Source organism: Channa argus, chromosome 5 (genome assembly GCF_033026475.1).
Source record: "Channa argus isolate prfri chromosome 5, Channa argus male v1.0, whole genome shotgun sequence".
Classification (NCBI taxonomy): domain Eukaryota; kingdom Metazoa; phylum Chordata; class Actinopteri; order Anabantiformes; family Channidae; genus Channa; species Channa argus.
In genome coordinates, this window is record NC_090201.1 from 2,169,685 (window position 1) to 2,182,058 (window position 12,374).

General features: G+C 39.0%; 1 protein-coding gene across 3 annotated transcripts in view; it reads right to left on the minus strand.

Moving 5' to 3' along the window:
• plxnb1b (plexin b1b) overlaps positions 1-12,374 on the minus strand; it is a 97,066-nt gene that overhangs the window by 47,255 nt on the left and 37,437 nt on the right. Inside the window, exon 1 of one of the 3 annotated variants that reach the window (XM_067504798.1) lies at positions 8,126-8,145. The exons of the other annotated variants lie outside the window; for them this stretch is intronic. The gene's annotated coding sequence lies outside the window, so the exon portion shown is untranslated. Of the gene's footprint in view, positions 1-8,125; positions 8,146-12,374 lie in introns of those variants that run through there. 3 annotated transcript variants of the gene reach the window in all.

A 12,374-nucleotide genomic window follows, 5' to 3' on the forward strand; every position in this document is an offset into this window, starting at 1 on the left:
AAGACACATGACCAGGTGAGAGGGTCATTAAAACAAAGATAGAAGCTGTCAACCAGAACAGTGGAAAAAAAAAAAGCAGAAAATGCAATAAAGCAATGCAAAACAATGCAAATAACCCGATGCTTATACCTTTATCATTTTACCATCTGACGCTTTAAGAAAATAGGAGTAAAAATCAGTGAAGCCATAGGAATGAATAGCTCTGCTGTCCCACCCAGACCTCCAGTGGGCAGGACAGCAGTTATCCTGAGGCAAATTACTTAAACACAACCTTAACATTGGTCTGCTCTGTACTGGGCGGCCATCTTGTGCCCACAGCCTGTGTGTTTTGAGTAAACAACAAGGGCTGGTTGGCTGACCCACACTGCTCTTGCTGAAAATCCTATCATTTTTTATTCCTTTCAGGTATTATTGGAGGGAAATCTGTGTACAGCAAATCTTACATACTGTAACATTATTCCTAGCAACATTGAATAAATTAATACATGACACATGGCCGAGCAAATATGTGGACAGATGAATTATCATTTTGACTTTGTGGCTCTTTGAAACAAACAGAAGCTGTTGCCCATGTGTCACAGCTACATTCAACTATAAAAATCAGCTGTAATCACATTCAACACATTAGTGACTGTCTGGCACTATTATGCTATGAATGGAGAAGAAGAATATGTGATTGTGTGTGTGTGTGTATTATATGTTGGTACACATTTGTGTTTCTCTGAGCCAATATCTTCACAGGCTGTTTTACATGCTGATTATGTAGGGAGAGCTAAGCGCACATTAGATTACAACATTTGACTAAAGGATTTTCAGAGAAACTCGTGTATGTTTCTATTCATATACACTAGCGCTGTTTTCTTCCAGTGGCCACAAATAAAGGTACGATGTCCAATTGAGTGCAGTAGCATGTTAAATTCATGCTGACTTTTTGTAAAGTCATTTTCACATTTTTCAAAACGGGGGGGAATTCCCCCCTAAATGATTAATATAGGGATAATTTAGGGTGGGGGCTACTTGTTAACTTAACTCAAGGTCTTACCTAGTTCTGTTTTAGTAAGTATTTAGTGTCAGTACAGAATTGAAATCAGTGTTGAGTCTAAAGAGTTATGTGGAGATAAAATAACTTTGTAAAACAAAGAAAACTTCTCACTGACTTGTAAAGACACTGGCAGCTGCATGTTTCGTTTTAAGCTGTCATCAATTTAAATCACTGAGCAACAGATAATCTGATCTGATGTGTTTGACAACAATTAACCTTTTTATTGACAGCAGTAAGAATGTGACGGCTATCAAAAATCAACAGAACACAGTGTATAACAGCAGAGCTGTGATGGAACGTTTGGTTTGATTAACACAGGTGAAGCTGACATAGACTAACACATGCACACTGGACCAGAAAGTCAACATCTCCTCTCTAGACTTCAGCTTAAAAGGCCTCACTCGAATGTTTGCTTATCTGCTTTGGAGAAACCTTTTTCCTTTTCTGTCTGAGGACCCTGAGGAGTAAATTTACATCACCATATGTGCTACTACTTTTGAGTATTTTATGAGCGACTTCCACTTTGATCAATGTGGATATACATTGCATTCATATGATTTGCTGAAGTTCAAAAATATTTAGTTGGTGTATTTTATTTTTCCTAGACCCTTTAATGATATTGGACATTGTCTCTCTTTACTCTTAGCAGAGTTTAAAATACTCACATCATTTGAAATATTCTTGGTCTAAACCCAGCCACCAGATTGTACAGCCAGCTTTGATTCACCTCCACCTAGATTTGTTGTACCCTCACCAGATAGAGTGCTGGTTGAAGGCTTATAATTCAGTTCACTGAAGGCACTCGCTTAACGTGAGAGTCTTGCCTTTTGTTTGATGCTGGGTGTGAGTGACAACTAAGCAAGTATCTGCTCCATATTCATGAAACAGTTCATGGAAGAGAGTACCAGACACACACACACACACTCCCCTCAGGCCTTGAAGGCTTGTTTATACTATTTGGACTTGCAGAATTTTATGCCGGAAGCACAATGCTGACACTGAGAATTGAACCAGTAGCCTACTGGAGTGAAATTGGTAAAAGTTTTATTGCAGCAAAGAGAAGGAACACATCCCCAGTAACACTTAAAATACACTTGATAAACTTTTAAAAATGTCACTTTATCATAATGCGGTACTGACAAAATGTTCTGAGCAGTTACAGTATCAGGCTGCAACGTAACAAAATTGAAAAAAGTGATGGGGGTTTCGAAAACGTTCTGAATGCACTGTAGGTATTAACATTGTCAATGCCACAAATAAGCCTAAAGGTGATTTCTGACCTAGACAGAGTCCAGAATTCTGATATTCTTTTACCAGGCTAATTCATCTCGTTTGACTTTCTTAACTGCCACAGGCAAGTCAATGAGCAGGTCTACTTAGTGGCAATATACAATAATTTTATCATTTTGGTATCAATGGGATGATAAGCTGGGGGAAACAAACTGTTAAATGGATGGATGTGTGGCTATGCTGGGTTTCACAATGAATGATGAGGGATTACACAACTTTAGGGCCTGGTTTGTTTTGCATTTCCGCAGGTCTCTGATCCATTAATAGTTAAGATGCAAAATACAAAACACTGTCAGTACAAAGTACAAATGTTTGTTGACAGTTCATGGCTGTTAAACTTTAATCTATGCCTAAAGTTATCTACTAAATAAAAATAACATGTTTCTTGTTATTATAAAGTGAATTATATTTTTTATTGCTGTTGCCAAAAAGGAAAAAAAACAACTCTTAGAATAGAATGTTAATATGTGATATGAACATATCCTCATCTAACAAAAGGTAGTTTTGGGAACACAAATTCAAACCATTAAAATAAAGTTTAATTACAAGAGCTTTCAGATTATTCATTCCCACAGTCCACTCTAATGCAGGTCTAACCCCCACAATGGGGAGACAGACAAATATTTAATCTTTCTTGAAGCAAAAGCATCATGCCTGGCAGCGTTGCAGCATGAAACAAGCTATTATTAAAATAAGTAGTGGGAGAGGGACAGTAGCCAGGCAGCCACAGATGGACAGATGGATGTTATCAGAATTTGAGAGAAGATGAGCTCTAGCGCTCTCAAGGGAGTGGTGAGCAAAAAGTATGGAAGAACAGACCACAATGAAAAGAAAAAATAAATCTTCCCTAAACTGTCAACTCAAAACTATGACCCAATTTTCTTAATATAAAAGTAAAGCATGACCACATTTCATTGTTTCTTTGGTGGTGTCTGTCATGTAATGTCATATTTACTGGCTAAAACACACTGGATTAGCCACATTTCATTTCCACTAGCTTGATATGACACATTAGTGATTTGAGTGTACATTTACACATAAAGCTCAGTTTAATAATAATAGTACTACTTAGCGTGTATAAGTAGCTGTACACTTACTGCCCACTTCATTAGATATATCATTAATGATTTGATATTTTCTGGAATAAATAATTAAGTATAAGACTTTTGTATGTGTTGAATTGGAGTTTGCTGCACTGCAACTCAACAAATGCGACAGAAATTTTACAATGGAGCAGTTGGAGGAGGAGCCAGCAGAGTCACTCCCCAGGTAGAGGGTCACAGGTTTGAATGTTGGCCAGCACATGTTGAGCTTATTCTTACTGATATCAAACAAATATTAAATGTTTTTAAAATATTCTTAAGAAACATGGCTATAGGGGGCCTGGTGGATCAGTGGTGGAGCATTGGTTAGGGGTTCAGAAGTTTGATACCCACCCAACCAGGTGTGGCCCCACCCAGCCACCAAAAGCCACGCTGGTGTCGGTCCCGAGCCCAGATTAAAAAAAAAAAAGGAGGGTTGCAGGTGGAAGAGCAAACTCATGCAAAATCAACGTGCAGGACACATTCTGCTGTGGCGACCTCTGAAGGGACAAGCCGATAGCCATTGATCTTTGAGAAACATGACTTTGACTGTATATTTTATTTTTATCCTCATTAATCATCTTAAAAATAGCTCTAAACCCCAGAGATTTTTCCACCTCTGTCTACCTGGAGCGGTAAATTTGGTATTGGGTGCAGTATCAGGGAATTGTATGTACAAGTAAAAGTACAAGTATACAAAAGAAGGATCAGACCCGATGTCCAACACTGGTATCGGCATCAGGATATCCCTATAAATAAATAACTAAATGTAAGCTATATATTTGGGAAACTTAAAAAAGACTTCGGTTTCAATTCTCAATTTAACCCAATACAGTGGGCACCATGAAATTGCAATGGATATTCAAGTTTGAAATTATGAGCAATATTAAGTTTTTGTTCATTATACATGATCAGGACAGACCAAAGCTGATATGTCAAGGTTCTGAAAAAAAAAAAGGCTGAAGAGCTACTATGAAATAGAACCAAGTAAAGAATTAGCCTCCAACAGTCCTCCAAAATGCAGAACTGTTCTGAAAATTAATTTCACCTCCAAGCTCTCTCTCTCACACACACACACACACACACACACACACACACACACATATATACACCCTGTGTCTTGAAACTAGTATCATAATCCTCTTTTCATTACACTAGTCTTTTATTTCTCAGAAGCACTTACAGCACTAGCTGTTGCAACCTGAGGATATTAACGGAGAGTGCAATAGAGGATAGCAAGGTCTCACAGAGGGGTAGGCCAGACCTGCAAACAAACACATATATAAAAGGCTTCTTTCTGTGCCTGTCGGGCAATAACAAGGGCAGTGCAGGATGAAGGGTAAATGTTTATGACTGCTGTGTTGTCAGTGTGTGTGTGTGTGTGTGTGTGTGTGTGTGTGTGTGTGTCTACACAGAGAGCCTCTTTGTGGCCCCATGCAGCCAGCACTGCTTTTCCATAGTTGTCAGTAAAATGTGTGTTGCGTATACAGCCACAGAGGTGAGAATGAAGCTGTGCAGTTTGAGGAACACTACTGGAGGACTTTTACCAAATAGTAGTAAGCTTGTCCAGTATAAGATAAAAAGGAAAAAAGTATCAAATCTGGAAAACAGAGGAGTCAATCCCCAAGCTATAAAACCTGGAGTGTTCCCACATCTGAGTCAGATAATAAGATTATACACAGGTTTATAACCAAGATAACCAGGGACTCAAGACCTGCATACATTGCTGGGAGGTTCAACCGAACCCCTCTGTAAAAGCAACAAAAATCAAATAGACTTTCTAGAAAATTAAAAACTTTAACAGACCATCCACAATCAAACTTTGAACAATCTGTGGGCTGTGACACTCGATTTGAGTGCTTCATTGATTCTGTCCAGATTTAACTTTCTCCGACTTTCTAAAATGTAAGCGATAAGCTGCTTAGATCTTTTCAAATGTTTCGCTGTTCTGCCTAACGGGCAGGCTATATCCACTGAGGTCACATGGGGATAAACCTAAATACATTCCTGTTTACTTCACCAGTCTGCCAGTTCACTGGCCTCTGTTAAATGTCTGGGATTCCTCTTGGAGATGAGTATCACTGTGCTGGACCTACTGCTGTTCCTTCACCCCAGCATTAATGCTCCAGACTGCCAGTAAAAACCATAACCTGCGCAGCCATTTAAACATCTCAAAAGGAGGAGTTTGTGAGCTGCTTACAATGCAAATGCCGTCAATACTTATAGATATGGAGCACAGAGTGTGTGTGTGTGTGTGTGTGTGTGTGTGTGTGTGTGTGTGTGTGTGTGTGTGTGATTGAGTGAGTGAGGTCATTATTTGTGTGCTAGAAAACATTTTAAGTATCTCTGTAAGTTCATGTTGATAATTTGCATTGCATTAGTATGTCACATAATCTAATGTGCATCTCAGTGTAATGCAGCCTAAGAACTATGACAGTATAATACTATGAGTAATCTCTAACATGAAATCTGCTCTGCCACAGTGGACCACCCTGAAGGTTGACCTGCCATTGTGGTTTGGGCCACCCTTGGTGAGCGTGTCCATATGAAGCCTCTGCTGCCCCAAGAAAAGCATGCTGATCTGACAGAACTGACACGCAGAGGAATGTCATGGGGAGGAAATGTAAATTATAAAAAGAAAAACAAAAAATAGCTCGGCACATTTCTATTACAATCAAGTACAGCATGTATGTGTGCATTTACATATCAGTGTATGCAGTACATTAGTGGCTATCTTTGCGAGAAATAGTTTGAGTATCATTTCTTGGGACTGAAGATAATGTGAAAACATTTTGGCTGTTCCACACATTTGAAGGGGTAGTGAATGTACTTTAACAATGATCGTCCCCATTGATAGAAGTGAGAGAGACTGGCTATGTTTTTAATCACCTTAATGTTTTCTACAAGCCAAAGGTTTAGGGTGTAGGGGTGTAGGACACCAGTCTGATTATTGGGCTGTAGAGGTGTAAATGACTGAAGAATAGATTGAGGGGCTACTACGCCTGTTTGATATCACCCACACTCTACATCACTTCAGAATGTCACTCCTCATACCCACAGATATCTGTCTGGCTTTCCTAAGCTCCTGCTGATACCAGCAATGTTGCAATGGTGCAGTGTTGGACTGGTGCAAACCTGAAATCCACCCAGTCTTTCTCCACCTTTTCTTGGCTTTCTTCTGTCCCTTGCGTTACAGACTCATTATTATGGATGTGTAGATCAGGTTTTCAATGGGCTAAAATTTCAAGGACAGTAAAAGTTTATTAAATCGGATTTGATACATTGTAATACATTGTAATTGTAACCTAGAACAACTAATTTAAAAAGCTTGGATTATTGATAGTAGAAGAAATAACTGGGAGAATGCAGCTTCTGAAGTTCACTTATCAGGACTCATTAAAGTGACAAAGTATTACTCCATTAGATTTCAAACTCTTTTCCTTTACATAGCATATTTTGCCTACACTTTAAAAGTATTAAAAAAAGGGGATTGACAATTTATCCACAGAGCAAGAGTTTTCCCTTTGGGAAGAGCCCAGTGGAGAGGCCGGTTTTAGCAGAGGCTGAGTATACAGAGTACACAATAACATCACTGTGTATGCTGCTTGTTGCATGGTGATGTTGTTTGGATTTTTGTGGTTCTAGCAGTGTTATGGGTAGACATAAATTCATATTTTGGTGAGTATTTTCAGCTGTGTGATAGCTGTTTAAACACTCTGCATTCATCAAATGAGAGGTTGAAGAAACTGAAATGCTTTCATTTCCAAAGGAGTAAATGTGCCTACACACTCTTTGTACTGCAGCACATAATGGTGAAAGTCATACTGCCGGAAAATGTAAACTGCGAATGGGTAAAGTATACAATTAAAGTAGATTTAAATACCAAATACATTGAACAGATACCACCAAGTATTGTTTGAATACAGTAGGAATCTTTGACAAATTTGAGGGTTAATTCTAGTTCATTATTCAAAAACTGAGAACTGTTTTATTGAATGAAATTTCAGCTGATACTGCTCTGTGTTCCAAGCTGTTGATCCTTTACCAATTGAGCTGCATATAAGTTGTAACTGACAGTTAAAATTAACTAGTTCTGATGAGGGTCATCAGAAAAGAAGAAAATGTGTGAATGAATATACAGATTTGTTTAAGAAGCGTTGAGGTATTTAACTATGCTAATGCCTATATTATATTAAATTATACAACCCAAATTCACAAAAGTTATGTAAAACAATATGTAAGTGTAAATAAAAACCGAATGCAATGTTTAGTGGGGAGCTTCCACATCTGGAAAGGCACCATCGAGGTTTTAGAGCAACATATGCTCCCATCCAAACAATAAATCCAGCTTGCCATATAAATGCAACCCTCCCTTAGAAGAAGTTTTCACATCGTTTGCACTGAAACAACACAAAAAAATATTTTCAGACAGAATTTCAAACACACACACACACACACAAACACACACATAATTGAATTTGATCATTAATGAATAAATGTATATTTTCTACAACTGTGTCAACTCTGCTGAACAATCATTCTATTAGACTACAACACTTGGGTCCTGTAGCTGACATGAGTCAGACTGAAAGAAAGAAAACAAGAGCGGTAACAATACAGCAGGGATTTTGAAGTGGTTTAGATTTCTAAATGACACCAGAGTTGTAAAATATTCAGGTGATCTGTGGCAACAAAGACAAACACTACAAACCTTTGACTCCATTTGAAAACGTGGAAGTTACCAGCTATACAGAAAATCTCTGCTGCTTGTTGAAACGTCCTCATTTTTGGAGTATGCTGCCTCATTTTTGAAATCAAAGTCCGCATAAAGTGCAAATAAACACAAAGTGCCTCCTACAAGTCTAGATAATTCGCTTTCCACCTGAAATTTTCTTTTTATTCAGTTTGTGCTGTGTAATATCACCTGCGTTTCTCCCCCCTGCACTTTCACTCTGAAAGTGAGTTGGGCTTCCAAATAAAGTGCTGGAGGAGAAATTTAGTATATGTGGATTTCCAGTAACCAGGTATCAACAATGTAAACTGTTTTCCCTTATTATCCAAGATAGCTGGTTTCTCTAAGTAGCATGATTACTTAAGTTCATATTAATGCAGTCCATCACAATAGTTGTCCTTGGGGTAAACAATTCCACCAGAGTTTGTTTCATGTGTGAGTGTGTGTGTTGATAGAGAAGACCACAGTCATGTTTCAAAGAATTATGCTCCAGAAAGCAAACAGGGCTTTCGACACACCCACACACACCTCACAGAGGATAAGAAGGCAGAGGATAAGAGCACCCACAACCTCTGCTCTGAATTCACCCAGGGAAAACTTCATGTCTAAAAAAAAAAAAGGTCTGAGTGACCTGACCTTGAGGGGCATCCAGCAGCCAGCACCTTACTTTGATCTTGCCCATAGTAAAAAACACACTTCTCGACCTAGAGTAGCGAGCACTTCAGCAAATGCTATTTTATTGGTATTGGCCCAAACATTTGGGTTTTTGGGTTTTATAAGAGGCTGGGGGGGAAAAAAAGGTCTCTCTGTGGTTCACTGATAGGACAGAGGTCAGTTTCTGGCCAAACGGTTACAGTAGGTTAGAGTAAAAACAACAGGTAGAAATGTTCACTTTCTGCTCAGAAAACATGACAAAACACTTGCTCTATTAGGTCACATCTTTCGAGTAAACCTTACTCAAAGGATTTTAACAACTTCTTCCTTAATTAGTAATTTTGCAGCTTATTATTTATTGTAATCTGAGACCTGAATGGCTATGCAGACCAAGACATATCAAACTTTACAGTAAAGATTAGGTAGAAAAATTAAACCTAGATGAAAAACAAGTAATCAAGACTAAGCATCCAAGAAGATCCAATCTACCAACACTTTCTCATTTGGCAGTTCCTCCCATGATGCCAGTGCTGTTAACATACTTCCCTATTCAAATGAATGAAAGGGGCTAAAGTATGTGGAACGCTCTTCCTAAAGGATGACATGGGTAGGGATTGAGAGAAACCTGACTCTCTTATGTAGCTTTCACCTAAAAATACAACTTTTATGGCATAAACTTAACCACAGCTCTTCAGTTACTTGTGGGTTGCATGTTGTGTTAAATGCCATCATGTATTAAGCATGTGCAGCCAGAGCACTGACTCAACATTGTTTGTAATGTGATCAATAAGACTATACATCTTCATATGACAACTCCCCATGCACTGATAACCTGGGCAAGATGGGGTCTTCTTATAACATCCAACACACAAACGCTTCCCAGTCAGTGTTATGACAGCCTGTCTCCTCCCAACCACAGGGAGCGAAACCCACATCTCCCTCTGTCTCTTAACGTCAAGCATTTTCCCTCTGAGATTTAAAGTTCTTTTAAATGATGGTCAATTCTCAATGCAAGAAGCCCAAAGCAAGCCAAGACAAGAGAATGCGAAGATTGACTGTCTCCTTCATACTCACGGTTCAGTTTATAACTTAAACCTAAAAACAAAACATTGCCCACAGCTTCCGCTCTTTAACAGGGCAAAAATCCATATTACACAATTAGTGATATGCAAAGAATTAGCAACACTAATAGCTGTAAATGTACAAAAAACTACACCAGTGAGCAGCATGCTGGGTAGCTGCTCACTGGTTATCCAGAGAGAATGAAGGTCTGGTACCAGCTGGGAGGGGCTAGCAACATCTCTATGGTAGAATTATAAAAGTTAACAGATCAACGATAAACAAGTGAAACTATAGGAGGCATCAGATGAACCTGTGACGTGTCTGCAGTTTTGAAGCTTTCTGGTTAAAATAATAAAAATAATTTGAAGCCAGACATCGCTTCAAGCATTTATCTGTAGTGGCCCTTTCCGAAGGCACTGTTTGTGGCAGGAAACGCGAGCAGAAGTGAAGTGACACACTGAGAGGTGTAACATTAATCATCTTCTTTGCACACATGATCCTGCTACATACAGTTGACAGTTTATACAGAGATGGGCTCAGGCACTGGATAGTAGGTATTTGCTGATGTGACACGCCGACAGCTGTACTTGTGAAACGGAGAACCAACAGAACTTTGTGACGAATTGGACTTGCATGGCTTGGCTGATACTTTGGCTTACTGAGCTGAGATTACATTAAGCTGGTTACTACTTTACTTACTTTAACATAATAACATTTCTCGCCTTATTATTTCATGTACTACATGATATTCATAAGACTATAGCACAAAGCTATACAAACACGCAGACTAACAAAAAAGAAAAGGCCTTGATGTAACATGAATCCATCCGAATACCATGATACAAGTCAGTGCTGGGTCATAATGCCCAGCTAGTCATAGGCATTGTGTTTTTGCGAGATTAGAAAAAACCAGAGGACATTTCAGAGAGGTGGGAACTATCTGGCCAGTCTTCACTGACACACTATCAGTTGGGTTGTTTATGGCTTGATTTTAGTGTTGTGGTTGCAGTTAGGGTGGAGGCTACCCTCTAATCCAATACAAGGGAAAGATACCATAAAACACAATAGGTGCCATACACAGCCCCCACCATCAGTCTCCTCCCAGGACCGATGGTGTGTGTGTGTGTGTGTGAGAGAGAGAACAGCAGAGTGAGAACTGGTCTTTTCACTTCAATGATAGAAAATTTAAGACAAACAAGTTTAATTGCATTAACGCTTACAGTAATAAAAATGGCCTCAGAAGAAACAAACCAATGTCAGTGAGCAGGAGATCAAACTAGTACCAAAGTGCAGCAATTAAGTCACATTGTTCTTATTTTTTGTTTTGACTCAAAGGATGTGTTGCAGAAGCAATCAAGCAAGGTAACACCGGAATTTAACAAGTTAATGATTAAGTTAATGATTAAAACACATCTGCCAATGCAATCTCCAAATGCTACTTGGGTAAATTGAGCCACGGTATCAGCTGACACACATCTATGGCCAAACTGTATGAGAGCAGCACTTCAAATGAAGTGGAATTGAAACAATGCACTTATACGGACTAAAGTAAGACCTTACATTCGTCTTTCTTTGGAAGGCTTATTTCCTAATATTAATGTAAACGGGAAAACTGGTTTCTAAAATTGGGTTAGAGGATTAGGGAAACGTGATGTTCCTAGTTAGATTTATGTTTGAGAACGCTAATTTCTCTGCCCTGTATTCTCACCACCAGGTTTCTAATTGGTCTCCTACTGCGCATGTGTGTAAAAAAAGGTTGTAGATAGGAACAAGCAGCTGAATGAATAATGAAGAGATCATTAATGGGGCAATATCTATTTCCCAACTCTCTTTTTATTCAGACAGTTCATGCTATATGGATCAACTGTGTTTAGAGACCAAATGACATTCACCTTTACACCTACGGTCAATCTAGAGTCACCAATTGAGCTAACGTGCATTTGTTGTGACTGTGGGAGGAAACCCGAGTACCTGAAGGAAACCCACGCAAGCCAACTACTTTTTTTTGTGGTGTCTAGCTAGACTGAAAATTGTAAGTATACCTCATCATCGAGGTTGCAAAAGGTTTACAACTAGGTGGATGTGTGTGTTTTTCTGGCCTACAAATATACTATCAGACAACAATAGACGCCGACCCACACAATCCAACCACACCCTGACTCTGCCAAATGCCTCTCTGTTTGCTCTTGTCTACAGTAACTGGGGGAAATCTCTGTGCCGTCTTAAAGCTGCAGTTCACAAAAGTCCTGTAGCAGTACAACAGGGTCCAACACGATGAAACTAAATATGATTTGACTGGCCATAGCATGGTTTCTGGCTTTGTTAGACTACTGGATGATGAATGAATGAGAGCGATGGATAAAGCTGCAAAAGTCAGACCCAGAACCAGCTGGTTCTTAAGAGCCCAAGAGTATTTGTCCTAAAATCTGCAACATCTAATTCAAATGTGTACCGTGTCCTTTGCATGTGTCCACCACCACAAACAAAAACTCTATTTATATATTGTTTGTCT